The following is an 18908-nucleotide window of genomic DNA, read 5'->3' on the forward strand; positions in this document are numbered from 1 at the left end:
CACTTTAATGAGCTACACTGTAATTTGTGACTTGTGCTCTCTTCTTTTTTAATTAGCTCATTCGACTAGGCAACATCATGTCCATTCTCTATGAGTTTACTTTAGAATTGAAATTTTGTTTTTGTGTAATGCCATTAGAGAAGCCAAGAGAGCTTAGTGGTTTGCATTTGACTTGAGGGATAAAAAGATATTGAATCAGCTTTTGCTGCATAAGAAACGACTCCAAAACTTGGTGGCTTAAAAACAACATCCGTTTATTTAGTTCACCCTTCTGTGGTTGGGCAATTTAGGCTGGTTTCAGATGTGTGATGGTCCTGATCTCCTCTGGGCTCACTCTTTTTATTTTATTTAATTTATGTTTTTATTGATTTTAGAGAGAGAAAGGGAGAGGGAGAGAGAAACAGAGAGAAACATCATCAATGTGTGAAACATTGATCAGCTGCCTCCTGCATGCCCCCTACTGGGGATCGAGTTTTGGTGCATGGGAGGATGCTCAACCAACTGTGCCACACCAGCCGGGGCTGGGTTCACCTACAGTCAGCTGGCAGTTGATGGTTTCTTTCGCATACCTGATGGCTGTAGCTACAGAGATGTCTGGGCTGTGTGAGTCTTATCATCCAGCAGGCTAGTTGGGTTGTGGGGTTCTCTAGAGCAGTAAGAGAGGGCAAGTGCAAATGCTTAAATACTTTTCAAATCTCTGCTTTCATTATATTTGCTGTTATTCTATTGGTCAAAGCAAGTTTCAAGGTCAGCTGAAATTCCAAGGTGGAGAAAGATTCTACCTCTTTGTTGGAAGAGCTTTAAAATTATACCACAGTGGCATGAATACAAGGGTGAAAAGATTTTGTGGCCATTTTTGCACTCTGCCACAGATATTCTGAAGACCCCAAATACCAATGGATATTTTCTCTATTTTTGAAAAATATCTAGAATCCAAACACTTCTCACTGCCTCCTCTACTACTCCTATTCCAAACCACTATTTTCTTTGCTCCTAACAGGTACCCTGTTTTCCCACCCTTGCCCCCTGTGCAATATGCAGCAGCTAGAGCAAACTAAAAAATGGTCCCTCCTCTATTCAAAACATTCCATTGGCTTCTGATCTCATTCAGAATAAAATTTAAATTCCCTCTTGAGGCTACAAGACTTTACATGATACGGCCCTTTCTCTGACTTCAGATCACTCTCCTCCTCACGCATCCTATTCCAGCTACACTTGGCTCCTTGCTCTTTCTCAAATACACTAAACATGCTCTTGCGTCAAGGCTTTGTATTTGCTGTTTCTTGCCAGATATTCAGCATTGGCTCCCTCCTCCACTTCTTTTAAGTCTTGGTTTATGTTGCTTTCTCAGAGAGGCCTTCATTGACATCCTACATAAATTAATGTTCATTCTTACCAATTTCTGGCTTCTTTACTCCATAGCACTTTTCACCACCTGACAGGTGATTATTTTCTGTGTCTTCCAGTTAGACTGTAAACTCCATGAGGACAGCAACTTTGAGTGTTTTACCTAGTTCCTAGAACAGTGTCTGGCACAGGGCATGTGCTCCCTCCGACTCAGTGGAATAACTGTTAAGTGAAATTCATTGCCTGGTTTTGGTGGTGGCTCTTTCCCAGAGCTGGTAAGGCCCGAGGCAACCTATCTCCTCCCCTTGCCTGATGCTCAGCTGGACTCGTGTAATGACATTTAATGAAGTGTCCATCCGATTCCCCTTAAAAATGTAAGCAATTTTAAGCTGATGATATTTGGATCATTTTTCTTTTTCTTTTTCTTTTAAAAAATATATTTTATTGATTTTTTACAGAGAGGAAGGGAGAGAGATAGAGAGTTAGAAACATCGATGAGAGAGAAACATCGATCAGCTGCCTCCTGCACATCTCCTACTGGGGATGTGCCTGCAACCCAGGTACATGCCCTTGACCGGAATGGAACCTGGGACCTTTCAGTCTGCAGGCCGACGCTCTTTTAAGCTGATGATATTTGGATCATTTTTCTTTTTTTGTTTTTTTGTTAATCCTCGCCTGAGGATATTTTTCCATTGATTTTTTTTTTTAGAGAGAGTGGAAGAGAGAGGGAAAGACAGAGAGAAACATCAATATGAGAGAAACACATCGATTGGTTGCCTCCTGCATGAGCCCTCACCAGGGCCCGGGCCAGGGAGGAGCCTGCAACCCAGGTATGTGCCCTTGACTGGAATCAAAGCTGGGACCCTTTGGTCCGCAGGCCAAAGCCCTATCCACTAAGCCAAATCAGCTAGGGCTTGGATCATTTTTCTTTATAAACACCTAACTTCATGTATTTAGAAATATAATCATTCCATTATATGCTGATGGTTTACAAAAATATATAAGTATACATATGTATGTTTTTTGCAGAGGGTAGTACACAGAGCAGACACTATAGGCCAGACATGGAAGCTCAGGTAGTTGTGTTACTACCTTCTCCTTGTACTCTTGAAATTCCTTAAGTTCCTCCAAGCCTCTTTTTTTTTTTTTAAAGATCTGTCCCCCAAATTTCTCAGGTCCCACTGGGCCAGGCTTCCTCTGAGCTTTAGCTAACCCAGGCTTAGAGTTGCTGTACTTCAAGTATAATTTGTCTCTCAAATGGCTTTCTTGTAACTGCTTCTGAGGCTTTGAATCTGAATTCTATTGGTCCACAGGAGTTAACCGTTTGCAGGTTTGTGTTTGTAACATATAGTCAGACCTCTAATTTGGAATAATGAGATGGAGATGGGAATGAGTAGGAGGAAGGGCAGTCTGGCTTAGTGAAACCTTTCAATCAGAATATTTAAAAATAAGGGCAACTATATGATTTTTAAATTACAGTGCATATGACAAAGATATAACTGAGACATAATGAGCCATGTGGAAATGTTTACAGTTCACAACAAGCCTACAGAATAAGCTAAGCGTTTTAAGCAGCAAAGTCTGTGTGGGAGTTATTTGACCCAGGATTGAAGGCAAATTCAAAGAACCTTAGGAACCATTAATTTCTTGAAATCTTTGATTTGAGAAAGTTAGTGATTTTTTTAATGTTAACATTTCCCAATTTGTAAAGATGTAAAAAAATGTGCAAGTGCAGATTAACTTGTCCTTGATTAGAATCACATTCTTTAAGTTTCAAATGGAAATATCGAAGAGAAGCTGAGACATGCGGTTTCACTGCCCCGTTTTCTTCCTTCTGGCCGTTCAGGTCTTCCCCTTTGGAATTATCTCCCAGCCCAGAAAGTGGATGGATACTCATTAATTTTTGTTGCCCCAAAGCTTGAGTTAGAAAGCTGGGGAGCAACACGAAGTATTTTTAGGTAATTCAGTGGAAAAAGAGTGCTGGTAAGTGGCAGCAGGGACTCTGCCTTATTATAATGGGTTAAGAACATGTACTTTGGAGGCATTCAGGCTAGGGGTTTAGTCTAGTTTTTGCCATTTACTATTTAAGGGACGTTAAAAAATGTTATTTAAGCTCTCAAAGTTTCCTTTGATAAAAAAAAGAGGGTGTTGACAGTCCCTAAATCTTAGACTTCTTGTAAGGAATAAATAAAGCTATGTATGTCAAAGGCTTAGTACTATAAAGGTGCATAGTATGTGCTTAGGAAATGGTAGGTAACATATATAGGAGGCATGCTTTTTCAAGAATCTAGGAAAACGATGACACCAGAAGGTCTTGAATAGGCACTGGACACGGTCTTATGTGACATTTGGCCCCTGTGAAAATGCTGAATGTGGGCAGTTTGTGAAACAGACTGGATGAAGGGCGACAAGCAGAGGGAAGGGGCTGCCATAATAACATAAGTCATTCAAGCCATGTTTACATGTACTGCATCATAACAATTCATTCAGCAAACATTGTACTAGGAACTTTTAGGTGCTGGAGTGACAAAGGTGACTAAATTAGCCTTAATTTAACAGTGTTTATTGAACACACATTTATGGTATGCCCTTTTATGGTGTGAATAAGTGGGCAAGCTCTTGAATTAATAAACAGATTTTAGCGTTTCATGGGTGTTGATTTTTCCTCCCCAACGCAACTTTAAGCTATGTTTTTTGCTTCTTTGTTTGTTAATCCTCACCTGAGGATATTTTTCCATTGATTTTTAGAGAGAATGGTCTCTAAAAATGGAAGCGGGGGTGGGGAGGAGGGGAGACAGAGAGAGAAACATTGATGTGAGAGAGACACATTGATTGTTGCCACCCACATGCACCCTGACCAGGGCCAGGGATTGAGCCTGCAACTGGGGACCCTTCAGTCCATGGGCCAGTGCTCTGTCCATTTTGCCAAACTGGCTAGGGCTAAACTGTTTTTTTGTGTGCTTCATTCCTTCAATCATTTTAATATGCCAGATAAATAGTTCTTAGGAATAAGTTGACTAACTTGTTTAATAGGGTTCTTTTGATTGCCAGGGAAAATTCTGCTTGCCAAGATAACATGAGGCCTATTTGGAGAAATCAGAACTTTGAAGTTTATAAGTGCTTATTCAGGTAGTGTGGTAGGAATGATCTGTACCTCTGGCTGATTTTTCATTTGGAAGAAAATTTTGAAGTAGCTTGGAGACTTATTCAGAATTTCTCATATTCCCTAGCTCGTTAAATAGATTTCATTTCTGAATAATGAACTTATGTATTTAAATTTTGGATTCAAGACTCTGGCATGTGATTTCAGTACTGCATGCTTAATCAGAACTTCAATTTTTGTTTTTGTATTTATTTGCTTTTAAAACTAGGGCTATACCCTTTCTTAATAAAGCAGAATTTTGTTTGTTTTATTTGATTGGGGTTTTCCCCCCAAATACTGCTATGTGAACCTTTTAAAAAAAAGACATTTAAAGTCTTCATATAATTATTTTAGTTTCATTATACCTAAGAGGAGGAGACTCTGATTTTCAGATGTGAAACTCAAGAAAATATGTAATACATTAAAACATTTTTGGGGAAGCATAGAGTAGTAGGGAGTATTTAAACAACATCTTTTAAAACAACTGTCTCCCTTGTAACGTTTAATATGTGATTTAAATGTACTGGCTTTTGCCCTTACTACTCATTGTTACTTCCTTGCTCTGGAACAGTTACTTGTTTTCAAACTTAAGTGTGCATAAGAATCAACTGAGGAATTGATTGAGTTGTTGATTCTCATCTGTACTCCCCAGTGGTTGTGAAAAGTAGATCTCGCCTGGGGATGTGTAGGCCAGATGGTTTGGATGCTGTGAGCCACAGACCGGACATTGATTTGGAAGCTTCTCAGTGTTCCTTTCTAACCTCTTTTCTTAGCACTCCTCAACACAGGCCATCTGGCCTGTTCCCAGCCTGCTGCCCCACACCCCATGTTCTTGAATGGCCTCAGTGCCTATGCGCGTTCTCCCCAAGATGGGAGTAAATCTCCTGTCTCCTTAGGGCTTAGCTCAAGAGGTGGCCTTCCTGAGAGGGTGCCTTCCTCTAAACTCCTCTGTAATGTGGTAGTTTGTTTTAAATTCTCTAATATTAGGAGCTACTTCTAAAAATCTGGATTTCTAACATACTGGTCCAATATTCTCTCATGGTAACTATTGATTGGAGCTAATTATTTTGCAAGTCTCACCCATACCTGTTACTCTTTCATTCTGGACAAGGCCTTTGTTGTTTATTTTTACATTGGTGCTGCTACCTTATTTTCATTGATCTGGTTTTACTCATAAATTTTCCTTACTTTGCTCTTGTGCATGGAGTATGTAATTCTTGATTTATGGTCCATGTCGCTCATTGGACCATTCCCATATATTGGCCTGCCTTACTAATATATCATTTAGGACTCCCATGTACAGCTTCCCAGGTTGTACACTGCATAACACTATATGCTGACCCTCTGCCTTTTAATGTAAGAAATTGTCCTTTTTTCTCAATATGATTTTAAGTGCTTTGAAAATAGAAATAATTTAGGCTTTTGTGTTTTCTGTAGCACCCAATAACTATTTGTATTCAGCTTATTTCTTCTAATTAAAAAAAATGTTTTAATTGATTTCAGAAAATGTTTTAATTGATTTCAGAGATGAAGGGGGGGGGAGCGAGAGCGAGAGAGAGAGAAATATCAATGAGTGAGAATCATTGATTGGCTGCCTCCTGCATGCCTCACCCTGGGGATGGAGCCCACAACCTTGGCATGTGCCCTGACCAGGAATTGGTTCATTGGTCGAAGCTCAACAATGAGCTACACCAGCTGGCATTTCTTCTCATTTTTAAAATCAATTTTATATAATAGAAAAATATGGTAGTACTATTTTATCTTTTATTTAGAAAAGAACTGTACTAACAAATGATTTAAGATTAGCCACTGTCTTACATTTGATGAATGTTCTTTTTAAAAAAATATTTTTAGAGTTCTTTTTCCACCCGTGCTTCGTTTACACTATAATTAGGAAGTTTGTGACAAGTAATGTTTTAACAGCCATTAAAATACTATTCATTGAATGTTGTCTTAATGGAATATACAGTTGCTAAAGGAGATTTTGTTTTAAGGACTTCAGTTAGGAGTCTTGAGCTAAGTTTTTCTGAGTCTTGCCAAAAAAAAAAAAAAAAAAAAAAAAAGAAAGGTACAAATTGTTCATATGTGAATACTTGAATGAAAAGGGGAAAGGGAACTTTTTTAAAGTTAAAAGTCATGCGTGTATTATTGTAGAAAATACAGATGAATATGACAGAAGGAGGTAAAAATCATCTTTACTCTCAGCTCTAGAGATGATCACCATTTCAACCATTTTGGTGTGAATTCTTCAAGCTTCTCCCCTCCTCTCCCCCGCCTCCTACTCCCTAAAATAGGGTGATGGGGTGGTGGTGGCAGATGCTATATTTGTATTGGCTTGTGGCCTTGAAAATAAATCCTGAATTAATTTGTAAATAAAAATTTTCTTTGAGGGGCTAATTATGTCTTATTCCAGTATGGTTAACTAATCTGGTGAAAGTTTAACAGGTCATCACTGTTAATAATTTATATTAATTTGTCCTTTTGTCAGGTCACATTGAGTGATTAGCTTATTTAACTAGTAATACATCTCCTAGTCAGATTAGTGTTTGTTGAACTACAACACTGAAGTGTAAAGAATATAAAGCAGTGTGTGACTAGATACTGCCTCAGTAATCTATGTCTCCATTTTGGGAACCACTAACTTTTTAAAAAATATTGAAAACTGAGCCAGAACACTTTTGCTTGTGGTTTGGGGAAGGAGAGTATACATCTTCAGTTTCTCTGAATGATGATTTATGATATGTTTACATTTCTCTAGTTCTCTAATCTTTCCAGTCTTCTAGGCAGAGTCCAAATCACTGCTGGCTAGTGTCAGTACAGACATTTCTTGTGTTCATGGAAGGAGTATGGTGTAGTGGAAGAGAATAGGCTTTGGAGATTTGTTGCTTTCTACTTGTGTGTGACTCTTAGGGAGATCTTAACCCATTTGAGTCAGTTAGCTCATCTATAAAAAGGGACTAAGCCTAAACACAAAAGATTAATTTGATGGATAAATGGGATAACCCCTTTCTCAAATCTCCAGGCCCATCCTGTTTCATTCCCCACTTCCTGTTCATGCACCACAATGAATATGCCTCTTTTGTGATGACCAACAGGCATGGATTATCTTGAGCTTCCTCAACTTCCTGTCCCATCTCTCATCTTGTATGCATCCATATATGTTTTGTCTTATTTCAGTGCAGATGGTGCTCTTCCTCCTGCTCAGTAGTCAGTTTTCTGTCTGTGCTCTGAATTTATCTCTGCTGTTTCTAGTTCTTGCTCCATTGGTCATCCTTCTGTTAGCTTGCCTTTCTTCTTCCTCCTCCTTTTCTTCCTGTTGAACTCTTATTGATCTACAAGTTGTAGCTCAGATGTCACCTGCAGGAAGCCTGTGACTTCCTGGTCTCAGGGAGGTAGGTGCCCCTCTTCTGTATTCTCTCAGGATCCCTAGCTCCCTTAGAGCACTCTTCTCACAAGGGCATTTGGGGCTTATTTGCCTGTTTTCCCCACCTACAGGGTAAGCTCCCTGAGGCCCACGACTGTATGGTCTTTGCCTTGTGTAGGGTCTATGTGAATGAGTCGGATGAGTGGTGAATGAATAGCTCTCAAAAAAAAGAAATATTCTTTAGGAGCAGTAACTGAAGTGGATTAAGGTCAGGACTCTGGTGCCAGACTGCTTAAATTCATACTACAGCTCAGCCACTTCTTAAGCAACATGCCCTTTGGCAAGTGCCTCTCTCAAATGGGGCTAATAATACAGTGGGGCCTTGACTTACGAGTTTAATTCGTTCCGTGACGGAGCTCATAACTCAAATTACTCGTATGTCAAATCAGTAGTGAACTAGTGAGACACGTGATGCTGGGCTGATGTTGTGGCGTTCATTGTGATGTTCGCTGCGCCAACTAGCGGTGGGGTATCTGAAGCTGGCTCGTAACCTGAATTTTAGCTCGCAACTCAAAGCAAAAAATCGGCCGAGAGATGGCTTGTATCTCGAAAAACTCGTTAGTCGGGACACTCGTAAGTCAAGGCCCCACTGTAATAGTATTTATTTTATAAGATTGTGAGAATTAAGTAACCAAACAGATGAGTAGTGCTACAGACATTGTGGCACACATTGCATGCTCGCTAAGAATTAGCTATTTGTTACTATTCCTACTAGAGGCCCAGTGCATGAATTTGCACGGGTGGGGTCCCTTGGCCTGGCCGGCTATTGAGGCCTATTGGGGGCCAGCCAGCCAGGGGGAGGGACCCCGGAGGTTGGCTGGCTGGCGGGGCGGGGGTGGGGGGCACAGGAGGTTGTCTGTGGGAGCTCACTGACCACCAGGGATAGCTCCTGCATTGAGCGGCTGCCCCCTGGTGGTCAGTGCACATCATAGTGACTGGTCGACCCGTCATTCCAGTCATTCCAGTCATTCGGTGGTAATAGTCGCTTAGGCTTTTATATATATAGATTACTGCATTTCATGAACTTTCAGGTGACTTCTTATAATTTTCTGATAATCTCCTGATAATTTTGATTTTATAAAACCTCAACATGGTAACATTTATCCTTCCTATAAATGGTATTTGGTTATTTTAGAAGTGTTTTCATTACATCATGTTTCAGTGGTCCTGGTGGCAAGTGAGGGAGTGAGGAGGATGGGTATTATCACCCTCATTATTTACACAAGGGAAGTTTCCAGTGGTTGGAGGCAGGGCTAGCACTTCCTGCCTCTAACTCCAGGACCCTCTACTTTATGCTGCATTGAAGGTTCCATTAAAATAAAATAAAAACTTAAAAATAATTTTAGGCTTAAAGTTATAAAAGTAGTCATAGAATTCAAACTGCTTCCCCTAGCAATTTATATAACTGTCATCTCCATTTTTTAATATATCTCAACACTATCTTTTTTTAAAAATTTTAAACAGCTTTATGGAGGTATACTTTGCATACTGTGCAGTTCATCTATTTAAAATGTATAATTCATTAGTTTTTAGTATATTCACAGATTTGTATAACTATAACCATAGTCTAATTTTAGAACATTTGTATCACCTGAAAAAGAAACCCCCATACCCATTAATAGTCATTCCCATTCCTCTCTCTACCCCTTCCCCTAGCCCTAGGCAACCACTAATCTACTTTTTGTCTCTAGATTTGCCTGTTCTGGACATTTGAGTAAAGTTTCCAATGTCTTTGTATCTTAGTATTTTCTGTGGAGCCCCTGGAGCTACCCTGCCTGGGTTTAAATCCTGGCTCTCCCTCCCCCTTACAAGAGTGTGAATGTGCACTTTCCCTTTAATTTGTCTCTGCCTTGGTTTCTTAGTTTATAAAATGGGGGCTTAGTATCGCACATGGGTTTGTAAGAATTAAATGAGTTAACACTTAAAACTGTACCTGTCCCCAATAAGTACTCTATAAATTTAGCTCTGTTATTATGCTAGGATCTGCCATTTTTCTAATGAATCCATTTTGTATTTTTCCATATTGGTATTTATTTGTTTCTATGTTGTCAACAGCTGACCTTATAAGTGTATAAAAATTATTCAGGTCAGTTTTAACGTTGTGTCCTAAGTCCTGAGTTTAGAATTTAGTAATTGTAAATTATTTCCTGTCACAAAGACTTAGTTGGTGAGAAAAGGGCAGCATTTGGCAGTGTAATTATGCGCCTTCATTTGGCAACTTGGTGTATTTATTTGAATGAGAGATGATGCACCCATCTGATCTAAAGCAAAAGTAAAGTAAATTTAGGGCATTGGTTTCTGAAAATCAAATTGCACTTTCACTAAAGTTTGGTTCTTGAAAGTTGCATTTGGAACTAATTTTTTAAAACACATTTATTTCTTATAGATTTCCAAGATTTAAGAGGAGATATGTTCCCATAAGAAAGATTCACAGTGCCCCAAACAAGTCCACCACCACCACCTTCACAGGTGGGAAATTTCTGAGGCTTAGTTTAAATCAGCCGTGGGCAAACTACGGCCCGCGGGCCGGATCGAAATGAATAAAACTAAAAAAAAAAGACCATACCCTTTTATGTAATGATGTTTACTTTGAATTTATATTAGTTCACACAAACACTCCATCCATGCTTTTGTTCCGGCCCTCCGGTCCAGTTTAAGAACCCATTGTGGCCCTCCAGTCAAAAAGTTTGCCCACCCCTGGTTTAAATGATCTGCAGGATAATAAAATGCAGTGTGAGAAATGTCTGTTTGAAATAGTTATTGTCAAAATAATTTTCAACATAAATAAGAATCAAGTCTAGATTAGGACATATGAGAGGGATTGTGAAATACTAGATAAGATACTGGAGACGCTGAGCTAGGAACCAGAAGTTCCTGGATAGGGCTTGCTACTAGTCAGCTGAACGACCTGGAGCATGCCACTTATGCTATTTGGGCTACAGTTTCCTCATCTGTAAAATGAGACAATGGGACCAGAATAGATGGCCTCTTGGGGCTTATCCAGAGCAAAAACTATTTGGTTTATTTCTCATAACGACAAACAAAATATTAACAAACATTGACCAATTCCCTGTGCTTTAGTAAGGGAAGGATATGGAAGAGAAATGTCTACATTTGTGGTTTTACTGCTCTTTTCCCCATTTTTATTATTGCTGTTCTAACCCTTATAATTTCACAGTGAGGTGGCTAAGTTAGGATTTGTATTTTTGCATTTCTGCCATATGTATTCATCTCTTTTGTAGGCAGCTCTGACCTCTGATACCTTCAAAATTTTACTAAGGTTTTAGTTACAGATGCTCTGGCTGGGGCAGCGGAGCTCAGGAGTAAAATCAGCCTTCCCTCTGGGGTGGTAGAAATGGAAGCTAGTTTGTTCTATGTTTTAGTGTATCCTGAGCCCTTTTTTGAGTAATTCCATTTCTTAAAAATTGCCTATGAAGTAAATTCTTGTATATAAGTGATTTTTGTGGCTAACTTTGATTTTAAATTTGAATTGTAGTTTTATAGGGGAAAAACATTGGTACCTGACAATACATTTTCACTTAAGATTGCAAACATTTACTTTAAAGAGCCGTTCTGTTTGTAACTAGGCACTTTTATATTTCATATTCTCTGCCAGTGATTCCCAAGTGTGAGCTCCGAAAGCTAGAGAGGTATATGGAGTTATTGTAAGAGGTTCAGTCTTCTCTACGAATCTCTAAACTGCAGACTACATGAATAATAAGCCTTGTGTCTATTAGTGTTTTACAAATATATATAAGCGCTTGTGAGGAATAAAGCACAGATTTATTTAAAATCATGTACTGAATTCATAAAAATTATTTGTCATTGATTTTCTAGCATATAAAGATCCAAGAGTACTTTATTGGTTGTTGTGTTTTTTTTTGTTTTTTGTTTTTTGTTAATCCTCACCTGAGGATATTTTTCCATTGATTTTTAGGGAGAGTGAAAGAGAGGGAAAGGCAGAGAGAAATATCGATGTGAGAGAAACATCCATTGGTTGCCTCCTGCTCTAGCCCTGACCAGGGCCTGGGTCGGGGAGGAGCCTGCAACCAAGGTATGTGCCCTTGACCGGAATCAAATCCAGACCCTTTGGTTCATAGGCCGACGCTCTAGCCACTGAGCCAAACCGGCTAGGGCCAAGAGTACCTTAAGACCTCCCAAGTTTATATACATGAAGCTTGGAAAACATTCTTCTTTAAAACCATGTCAAGAAGTTAGTGAAATGGTCACAGGATCCACCTGACATTATATTATACATTTGTTTAGAAGCATGTTTATATTAAGTAGTTTCTGTTTTATAGTAAAACTTAAGGGATTTAAATAATGCTTGCTTTTTCATTGAATAAAAACTACATTATTTATTTCTTTGATGGATTTAGGGTATTGGGTCTCAAGATAAAATGACAAACATTAAAAAAAACAACACCCTCAAGACTTGGTTGATCTTAACTTAAAAAGCTATCTAACTTATAAGGAAAATATATTAACCTCATTTCTGATAAGATGATTATTTTGTTGATAAATTGGATTAAAATACGACATAAATTATAGAAATTGAATTTAGTATTGCCCAAAGTTTATCAAATTTATTATCTTCTAAGCAAATAAGAAAATGAGAATAATTGATATTTGGGACAAAAAATATTGAACAATGGAGAAGTGATACTAGGTGATGGCATTAACATAAGTGTGTTTCTGGCCATGAAAGGAGCCAGTGTTCTGTGACAGCTTGCAGCAATCATTGACTTACCTTTCCAGTTTCTGGTAGACTTTGAGCAAGTTCATGCATACTAGTATACCCAGTTACTTACCCTGTATACTGTCAGTTGCCTTTGGAGGATGGAGAGGTGTAGTTTATCCAGAGATGGTGCTTGTTAAGAAAGAAAAGGATTGTGGCCTTTATTATTATTTTTATTTATTATTATTTTTTTGTTAATCCTCATTCGAGGATATTTTTCCACTGATTTTTAGGGAGAGTGGAAGAGAGAGGGAAAGACAGAAACATCGATGTGAGAGAAACACATCGATTGGTTGCCTCCTGCATGAGTCCTGACCAGGGCCCTGGTCAGGGAGGAGCCTGCAACCAAGGTACGTGCCCTTGACTGGAATCGAACCCAGGACCCTTTGGTCTGCAGGCCGACACTCTGTCCACTGGGCCACACCAGCTAGGGCGGATTGTGGCCTTTAAATGTGGGGCCAAGTTTTATGAATCTCATGGAGCTAGTCTTCACATCCAGGGTTCTAACTGAATAAATACCTCTAAGATTATTTTGTCAAATTGTTCTTTCAAAGGAAAGGAAATACTACCTTCACAAACATTTATGAAGCTTTATATAAAATGTTAGGAAATGAAATCATATGGGAATTGTATATTTGTGATAACTGCCTGAATAAAGTTAAAATGTCACAGAAAAATGGGAAAACTTAAGCAGGAAGAAATAGATATAATTTATTTTTTTAAATAGCAATTTAGGATGTTCCATTTGAAAGTAGTTAAATGGCCTAGAGCTGGGGCAGAAGGAGAGATGTTAGGGTGGTTTAAAGGCCATAGCTATTATGGTGAGTGCCTGACATTTTGTTTGAAGTATGTCTTCTCGTTTATTTTAGAACCAGAAATTTTTTTTGGAAAACTGCTTTTTTTCCCCCCTGGCACCCAGATAAAATAATTTGCTATTCCAAATCTAGAATTGAGACTTTAAGTTTTATTACTTGTCAAGTCTGTCAGTCTTTCAGACGTTTGCCTTCCTTGTTTATTCATTCAGGATTTAAGTAGGAGAGGAAAACTAGAATTATTTAAATTTGCATATGATCAGATTCTGCTAAATTAAACAAACATTTATTAAAATAAACATTCTAAATTCAACTACATTTCTCTGGATATCTTCTTAGTTGTTAATTGGTTATGGCTCAAGAGGGCAGTTAGTGGGGTTTCTACCTTTTTGAGGTTGGTTTGGTAAATGGAATCAAGCCTATGTACCTTTTTGAAGGCTCAGCATTGTCAGCATAATGGTGGACAGGTGGAGAGCACCAGTACATCTCAATGTACTGAATTATCCACAAAGCTTGATTTATAGAAAAAGTGATATTTGCAAAAGAAAGTTTTTAAATCCTTAAATTGGAAACATTAAAGATAGCCTAAGTCTAATTTTTAAGTATGTCTTGAAAATTATTAATGGTTTAAAATAATACTTGTTGAAGAAATGAAAACAAATTGATGTGTTTTTTTAAAGATTTTTTTCTGCCGAAACTGGTTTGGCTCAGTGGATAGAGCGTCGGCCTGCGGACTGAAAGGTCTCAGGTTCGATTCCGGTCAAGGGCATGTACCTGGGTTGCGGGCACATCCCCGGTGGGGGATGTGCAGGAGGCAGCTGATCGATGTTTCTCTCTCATCGATGTTTCTAACTATCTCTCTCCCTTCCTCTCTGTAAAAAATCAATAAAAAATATATTAAAAAAAAAAGAATGAATTTAAAATAAAAGATTTTTTTCTTTGTTTTCATCTATCTATGTATACACATGTTTATCTTTACAAAAATGGGATATCTATCTATCTATCTATCTATCTATCAATCATCTATGTAGTACATCTATTTCCCACTTAAAAGTTTGTCACGTTGTTGTGTTTCTTAAAATGGCTGGGCAGGCTTCCAAGATATGAATATACAGTAATTTATTTAAAACTGTATCCTTATTGATAATGTTTGTGGTATTTCCAATTTGCTGCAGTTGTAAACAGTGCTGTAGGGACTGCTTAACACATATTTTTCCTTGTGCATAGGTTAGTATATCTGTAGGATAGATTCCTAGAAGTGGAATTTTGAGTAAAAAATGCAAAGTTTGGTAGATGCTGCCAAATTGCTTTACAACTAGCAATTTACATTCCTAGCAAGGGTATCTGAGAATTCTTGTTTTTCCACAGTTCCTGAGTGTCCTCAGGCCTGTTAATTTTTGCTAATTATATCTTATTTTTATTTTAAAACTTTATTTTTTTAAGCTATATATATATATTTTAAATATATATTTTATTGATTTTATACAGAGAGGAAGGGAGAGGGATAGAGAGTTAGAAACATCGATAAGAGAGAAACATCGATCAGCTGCCTCCTGCACCCCCCCCACTGGGGATGTGCCCGCAACCAAGGTATATGCCCTTGACCGGAATCGAACCTGGGACCCCTCAGTCCCCAGGCCGACGCTCCATTCCGTGAGCCAAACCGGCTAGGGCTATATTTTTAAATTAACAAAAAAAATCTGAGTTTAGAAGTTGGAACATCATGACATCTGAATAGTTGACCATCCTTATTGGTTAATCTGATAAAGAAAAATGTCTGCAAACTAAATTAGTTACTGAGGCAGGAGTCTCACTTCCACCATGGTTGAAGAACCTAATATCATGTGAACCTTGGCTTGTTCATATCTCTGGAGTACCTCATTAAATTGTTAGTATCAGAAACATTGTCAGAAATACTTCTTACCATGTGTGCAAGGCCAACCACTGGAGTGCAACTTGCCACCCTGGATGTAGCATAAAGTGCCTTTGATTTGGCTGCAGCAGCAACTTTTTCAGGTGCTTTTGCTCTATATTAGTGATTCTCAACTAGGGTTGTTTCTGTCCTCCAAGAGACATTTGGCAGTGTCTGGAGACCTTTTTTGGTTGCCACAACTCTGGTGGGGAGTTAGATACCCACTGGCATCTAATGGGTAGAGAGGCCAAGGATGCTACTAGGTATCCTACAAGTCACAGAACATCATTCAAAATAATTAGCCCTAGCTCAGTGGATAGAGTTTGGCTCAGTGGACAGAGTGTCGGCCTATGGACTGAAGGGTCCCGGGTTTGATTCCGGTCAAGGGCACATGGCCAGATTGCAGGCTTGATCCCCAGTAGGGGGCGTGCAGGAGGCAGTCAATCAATGACTCTCATCATTGATGTTTCTCTCTCTCTCCCCCCTTCCTTTCTGAAATATAAACATAATATCTATCTATCTATCTATCTATCTATCTATCTATCTATGTGTGTATATTTAAAATAATTATCTGGCCCCAATATATATATATTTAAAAGAATTATCTGGCCCCAAATATGAATAGTGCTGAGGTTGGGAAACCCAGCTCTACATGAAGAAGTTAGGGTTTTCAGCCCTACAACCATCTAATTCCTTTAATTAAACCAATTCTGCCCATTTCTTGCAGCTACATGCCAGGTCTATCTCTAATACATCAGGTGACTATGGCTACCCTTGGCTTCCTGTGAGGACTTTGTTGTTAGAATTTCTGGCTTTTTTTTCATGTTTTACTCAGAGATAGAGACAGTCAGAGTTAGGTGGAGCTTGGCAAAGTAAAACCTGATATAAAGACTGGGTTTCTGAGTTCTAGTAAGGATTCTGGTAATTTCTCTCCTGGAAGAATTGGCTATCATTATTTTAAGTAGGTACTTTTCCACTCAAATGGAGAAGTGAAACAAACATCCAGCTAAACAACAACAAAAACCCAACCAACAAAACTCTTGGTGAACAAGGTGAGCATAGAGTAATTATCCTTATTTCACATTGCAAGTTTGTACTTGACCTGGGCTAGCATGAAAGAAAACGAACTGGTATGACTGTCCTGAGTGCATTTCCAGTGAAGAGGCTGGGAGAGTCCAAAAGAATGTTTTGAGTCATCAGACCCTTTTAAAATGCCAGATTCTTTCCATTGGGTTAATTTAAACCTGTTGTGACCCTTTAAAAATCTTCACAAGAGGCCTCAGAGCCATAACAACACAGAATACTGCTTGTTTAGGGGAAGTCTTTCTAAAGGGCACCTTTATATTTGGCCACATTTCTTATATTATCAACCCTCTTATAGGAGAAAAACAGATAGAAATTTTTGGGCCCTTAACAGGAAAGAACTGCTGCTTGGGGCAGAAAGTTTCATGATATAAGTTTCCTTTTGAATAAGAAGGAAGTTCTCCTATTGGAAAATAAGGTATATTTTTCTTCTTTCTTCCCTTTGCCTGACAATTCAGGTTTGTTTAGTCCAAGTATGTGACGTGTATATCAAGGTATAAAAATTCAATGTGCTATTTATTTAAGATATATCTGCAGTTGTTCAGAGGAAGTAAGATGTAAGTCAGAGGAAGTAAGATGTAAGTAACAGAGAATGATTGGCTTTCTTTTATGACCACAGAGTAGAAAGGTTCTAGGTTATTCCAGGTCAAAGGGAATAGGAAATTCCCCCCACCCCCTTTTTTAAATCCTTACCCAAGGCTATTTTCCCATGACTTTCAGAGAGTGGTAAGGAGGAGGTAGGGGGAAAGAGAGAGGTGAGAGAGAGAGAGAGGGAGAGAGACAGACAGACAGACAGACAGACTGACTTCGAGGTGAGAGAGACACATTGATTGGTTGCTTTCCACACTTGCCCTGACTGGGGGCCAGGGATTGAACTTGCAACCCAGGTATGTGCCCTGGACCAGGAATCGAACCTGTGACCCTTCGGTGCCCAGGCCGATGCTCTAACCACTGAACAATGCCAGCCAGGAATCCCCTTCGTTTTTGATGGTCTTTCTCTGTTCCCTTTATTTCTTTCATTGTTCTAGTTTTGTGCTCCCCAATAAAAATATGCAAACCACAATGTGAGCTGCATATGTAATTTTAAATTTTCTAATAGTGCAATTTAAAAAAAAGTAAAAAGTAAAAAGAAACATGACCTTAATTTTAGTAATGCTTTCCTTTAATTTAGCATATCTAAAATATCATTTCAATATGTAACAAAAATTTTACTTTTTTTTGTACTAAGTCTCTGAGTTTTCATGTGTATTATATATTTACAGCACATCTCACTTACGACTAGTCATATTTCAAATGCTCAATAGCCATATATGGGCTAGTGGCTACCATATTGAACAGCTTATATAGCACCATCTTTTTTTCTCCAGCTTTATTGAAGTATGATTGACAAATAATATTGTGTATATGTAAAGTGTACAATGTGATGTTTTGAGATATGTATACATTGTGAAATTACCATAATCAAGCTAATGAACATATCCATCACCTCACATAGTTAATATTTTTTTTGTAATGAGAACACTTGAGAGCTACTCTCAGCAAATCCAAGTATACAAGACATTATTTTTAACTCTGATCCCCATACCATACATTAGATCTCTAGAATTTGCTCATTTTATAGCTGAATATTTGGTTTGTTTGACCAACATCCCCCCATTTTCCCACCCCCTGGACAGTGTAATCTTTTTTCCTCTCTTTTTTAAAAAAATATTTATCTTTATTGCTTAAAGTATTGCCTCTATTCCCCTTCTTCTCTCATTGATCCCTCCTCCTCCCCAGCATAATCTTAATTGGTCTGTTTCAATTCAGCAAGAATTTTACTATCTATTAGTTAAAGGACATTCAGACAAAAGTATTCATATACTAACATATAATTTAAGAAAAAAAAGATTTTGTAATTAGTAACCTCAAACAATTTTGTTTAAGATACTCAAAATATGTCACATTTCAGCATTGTAGTTGATGGCATAAATTGGCCTGAACTACATTGTGTTTGTGGGTGTGCATATACCAATTTTTCAGTGATAATTATTCTTTAAAAACTGGCAAAGAGATAGCTGAGAAAAGTATCATTCAAGTGGGGGCGGTGACTTTTACTTGAATTAAATTTTAGCATACTCTGATAGAAGCATACTCTGATAGAACCTCAGGAAACTTGTAGATAATTGGTAGATAATTGAAATGAAGAATTTTGGTATTGGTGACTAACATTGAGTGTGGAGCTATATAAATCCACGAAGAAGAAAATGGGCTCTACCTTCATTAAAGATTTTACAGATTGAAGATTGGTCTAAGTTGGATTGCAACTTAAACTTCAGTAAATTGAGTTTTGAGACAAATATAGTTTGTATAGGGTGAGGGTACGTGAGAGGCAGTGACATTTAAAAAGTGAATCAATAATATTTTATGCTCATTTTTCACTCTCTAATATTTTGCAGTGAGCTGATACT

At 38.2% G+C, this 18908-nt stretch overlaps 1 protein-coding gene across 5 annotated transcripts in view; it reads left to right on the forward strand.

Annotated features, from left to right (window-relative positions):
* Positions 1-18908, forward strand: part of PPP2R5E (protein phosphatase 2 regulatory subunit B'epsilon) — a 157928-nt gene that overhangs the window by 18027 nt on the left and 120993 nt on the right. The window lies entirely within an intron of this gene.

The sequence above is a fragment of the Myotis lucifugus genome, unplaced genomic scaffold, assembly GCF_000147115.1.
Source record: "Myotis lucifugus unplaced genomic scaffold, Myoluc2.0 scaffold_166, whole genome shotgun sequence".
Taxonomy (NCBI): Eukaryota; Metazoa; Chordata; class Mammalia; order Chiroptera; family Vespertilionidae; genus Myotis; species Myotis lucifugus.